General features: G+C 38.6%; 1 pseudogene; it reads left to right on the top strand.

Moving 5' to 3' along the window:
• Positions 1–1,282: 1,282 nt before the first annotated feature.
• LOC143639731 (uncharacterized) lies at positions 1,283–4,689 on the top strand (annotated as a pseudogene).
• The last annotated feature ends 223 nt before the right edge of the window (positions 4,690–4,912 follow it).

Here is a 4,912-nt window from a genome sequence, read left to right on the forward strand (position 1 = left end):
TGTCAGAGCCTTTCCTTGCCTTTTTGGGAAGTAATTAGTTATTGAGTCTTTTTTTTTTTTTTTAGCAGCCATGGACTGATCCCTAGTCTGTAAGTTGTAGAAGATTGTCTCTCTCAAAGAAATGGTCCTGTTTCTGCAAGTTGTCTAATTTGTGTCAAGCATGTTTATGATAATCTTGAAGTCCCAATGCATGGTTGACGATGACACTTTTAAATCTGATAGCAGGTTTTCAGTCCTCTTTGCTTTTTTCTTTAATGTTATTGTATATTTTTCACTTTTATTTCTTTCTTTTTATGTGTCAGTGAAGATTGAACCCAGTTGCTGGCAAGCACTAGGCAAGCACTATTCCACTGAGCCACAACCCCAGTCCCGGTCCTCTGTATTCTTAGCCTTATGTCAGTTTATCATTGATGCTGATGTTCATGAAGAACTTGGTTTTGTAAACTGCGGATTTCCTGGTTGCGGTTTCATCAACACCTTCCTGTGGTTAATTTAGGTTTTTCTTGCCCTTCTTTCTCTGGTTTTTTGAAGCGGCAGTTTCAATGATTGCTTTTAGCTCTTTTCAGAAATGTGCGTTCAATGACTGAGATACCAATAGAGCACCACCTCTAGTGTTCCCTATGAATTTCCTATAATGGACTTTTACGTTTTTTTCCTTCAAAATGGTCACCTTTTCTCCTTAGTCACTGCTTCAATATGTGTCTATTTAGAGCCTTGTGTTTCACGTCCCCTTCCCTGGAGGCTTTTCAGCTGCTCCTGATTTTATTTCTGCTTTAGCTCTCATGATCTTTGAGCATAGGTGGGATTTTACTGGTGGTGCACTTGTAGGGGTGTTGTTTATTTCCTGTGCAGTGTTGCTGTGACCCTGAGACCTCAGTGTGCTTCCCCTTCAGTTAAAGGCCCATGAAGCCCTCCAGCGTGCATCATTGTCCTGACAGAGTCAGGCTGATGTCTCTGAGTATAATTGTGGATTCTTCATTGTTTTGGGTGGTTCTGTATGTTTTCAGTCCTTGAGTATGGTTCTGTGTCAGTGGCAGGACATTTTCTTTTTGCCTTTTCCATCACTGTGCAGACATCATAGCATGCTTACAGATGTGAATGGTGGCCTGTTTCACACCCAGACTGTGTGGGATAGTTCAGGAATCTGGGATACAAACTTGTTGCTTTACCACACTCTGGAAGAGCTTCTGCCTTAGGTTTGTTTGCACCACCATTGCTGGAGGAACCATGAATCTCTTTCACAACAGACAACCATTGCACATGTGGCCCAATGTTGATCAAAATGTCCTTGAGCAGAACATTGGTATGTGTCTCATGATTGTACATTGTGGTAGTGAACCGGCTGCTGTTAAGAAGAGTTTGCCAGTCTTTAGACATTCATTGTTCCCATGAGACTTAGAAAAGTAGTGCCTGCTGTTTATTAAGAAGATTGTTTGAGAGTTATTGTAAGGCTGTTGTTTGGACCAGGTGACAGTTTTGGGTCATTGAGTTATTTCTAACACATGTGCCATCTTTCACTTACCCCATTCTGGTTTGACAGTAACCACAGGGAATTATAAAGTTATTGTGTTTATTAATAAATAAATTAAATTAATCAAATAGAGAACTCATGTTTGTTTTGGTGATTTAATAGTAAGCTAGTTGACTAAATTTGTTCTGGAGTAAAGCACCTGCAAACTTCTAGTTGTTCTCAGTGTAATCACACAGGATGAGCTCTATCTCCAGCTAATGCATTGTGACAACCTGTGTGAAAGGTTGTCTAAATGTTGTCTAGGAAGGAATCTCCTTAGTGACCCCATGCCCAGAGGTTGTGGGTTAGGGTGGGTTCTAGGCATTTCTTTAAGTATGGAACAATAGACTTTCAGAGGAAACAACACATCAGTATTACCATGTTGTCTATATTAACTTTGTAGGTACAGGGAGCCAATGTGGTTGGCAGAATCTATCTCAAATGCCTAGTTTCATGATTCCTGCAATTTCCTTCTCATCACCTTTCTTTTCTTAAGATAAGTACTATCAGAAGTCCTTATATTAGCTCTGTACCACACAGGACATTTCTAGGAAATGTAATAGAGGTGCAACCAATAAAGAAGTTTGGAGTGATCTGGGAGCCTGTCTTACTTCCTGTGAACTCACCAAAGAAAGGGTATAAATCATTATGATGTTTGCCTTCTGAGTAGTGAATTTCTAGTGTTGAAATGGCTGGAAGAAGTTGAGTGCAGTAAAGATTTGATGGACCAAATCATGGAATTAATTGAGAGGCTAGGGAATCATGTGAACATCATGCATGTTGAGTATAGATTTCTCATGCTGTCAATCTCTCCTGGCCTCCACTATACATTTGGTGGAATATTTTAGATCTCAGTGACCTTTGATGATGTGGCTGTGAACTTCACCCAGGAGGAGTGGGCTTTGCTGGATCCTTCCCAGAGGAACCTTTACAGGGATGTGATGTTAGAAGTCTTCAGAAACCTGGCTTCTATAGGTAATAATGATGTTTCTAAAATTAGTCAAATAGAGAACTCATGTTATTTTGTTCATTTATGTAGAAGGTTAAAAGGGAATCAGTTCTTGAATTATTGCAGCATAAATGGCACCTACGATTTGGCAAAGCATTTCTAGCTCCTAAATATTCATAAAGATTGTTCTGTTCTTCCATTTAAGAAAACAAGTGGGAAGACAAAATCACTGAAGATCAGATTGAAAACTCTGGGAGCAATATAAGGTAACTGTACTCACAAGAGGAATTCGTGAGGGAATCTGAGAACTGTCATATAATATTTAAAGCAAATCAACCAATGAAGTATTCATAATTTGAGAAGTATTTATTCTTATAATGTTTTTACCAGAAATATATACTTAACTCTAACAGATATTCAGTATTTTCAAAGTATTTGACATTCAAACCATACTATGAAATTGCATATGAGAATATCACTATTTGGATAATAGCCATAGAAAAGCTGTATTGAAAAGGATTGTTTCCTTTCAATCTCATTATTTTCAGGCAAGTTGAGCAAGTCAGAAAACCTAGCCTTTACCTGATGTTGGTAGTAATGTAAGGATCTATAAATAAATAGCAAATTGTGAATGAATCAAGCATCGATTATGTGCCGGTCACTTCTTCTTCAAAGAAGTTATATGGTAAACTTCAAAGGCACAAAATAGTGTGGGGAAACCTTCAAATTGATTCCAATTCTTAATTGAACAAAGAAAAATTTTAATAAAGTAAATCCATGTGACTTTATTAAATGTGCCAAAGAGTTCATATGTCCTTCATTCCTTAATAGGGACATCACATCTCACTTTGGACACAAATACTACAAGGATGAGGAATGTGTAGAGAAGCCATGTGAATTTAAAAAATTTTGGAAATCTCTTTTTTCTCCCAAAAGTGTTCACACACAAATGTTAACACAAACTGAAGATGGACCATATGAAAGTATAGTACATGGGAAAGTCATCAGTTGTTCCAGTGACATTCAAAGACATGAAGAAACTCATACTGGGTGGCAACCTGATGAATGTCAACAATATGGTGAAGCCCCTTCTTTTCTCCTAGGTGTTCAAAGACACATGAGAACACACAGTGAATGTAAACCTTTTCAATGTAAGGTATGTGGGAAAGCCTTTTATTTCTCCTCTTTATTTAGAAGGCATGAAAGAACTTATTCTGGAGAGAAACTCTGTGAATGTAAACAAGGTGGTCAATCCTTTATTTCACACACAAGTCTTCAAAGGCACAAGATCACACACACGGGGAATGCACGTTTCAAATGTAAGGTATGTGGGAAAGACTGTGCTTATCCCAGTTTATTTAGAATACATCAGAGAACACATACTGGAGAGAAGCCCTATAAATGTAAGCAGTGTGGCAAAGCCTTAGCTACATACCATCAGCTTTATAACCATGGAAGTATACATACCAGAGAAAAGCCCTATGAATGTCAACAATGTGGAAAAGCCTTCACTACTGCCTCTTGCCTTAAGATACATGAACGAACTCATACTGGAGAGAAGCCCTATGAATGTAAGCAGTGTGGGAAAGCCTTCACTCAGTCATCTCACCTTCACTCACATGAACAAACTCATACTGGAGAGAAGCCCTATGAATGTAAGCAGTGTGGCAAAGCCTTTGCTATGTCCAGTAACCTTCAAATTCATGGAAGAGTACATACTGGAGAGAAGCCCTATAAATGTAAGCAGTGTGGCAAAGCCTTTGCTAAATCTGGTGACCTTCACAGACATGAACGAACTCATACTGGAGAGAAGCCCTATGAGTGTAAGCAGTGTGGCAAAGCCTTTACTCAGTCCTCTCACCTTCACTCACATGAACAAATTCATACTGGACAGAAGCCCTATGCATGTAAACAGTGTGGCAAAGGCTTTGCTAGATCCAGTGACCTTCAAATACATGGAAGAACACATACTGGAGAGAAGCCCTATGAGTGTAAACATTGTGGCAAAGCCTTTGCTAGATCCAGTGACCTTCACATACATAAAAGAACTCATACTGGAGAGAAGCCCTATGAATGTAAGCAGTGTGGAAAAGCGTTTGCTCAGTCTAGTCAGCTACACTCACATGAAAAAACTCATACTGGAGAGAAGCCCTATGAATGTAAGCAGTGTGGCAAAGCCTTTGCTACATCCCATCAGCTTCACAAACATGGAAGAATACATCCCCTATGAATGTCAACAATGTGGAAAAGACTTTGCCACATCCTGTCTGTTTCACATACGTGAAAGAACACATACTACAGAGAAATTGTATGCATGAAAACAATTGGTAAACTCTTCTGTTATTACTGTTTCACTCATATACATGTAAAAAGTTTACTGGAGAAAAATCCTTTGAATATGAAATATGGTAAATCAATATTTCATGTTATCCTCAAACACAAGAAATTGCTCA

The sequence above is a fragment of the Callospermophilus lateralis genome, chromosome Y, assembly GCF_048772815.1.
Source record: "Callospermophilus lateralis isolate mCalLat2 chromosome Y, mCalLat2.hap1, whole genome shotgun sequence".
In the NCBI taxonomy this organism is placed as follows: Eukaryota; Metazoa; Chordata; class Mammalia; order Rodentia; family Sciuridae; genus Callospermophilus; species Callospermophilus lateralis.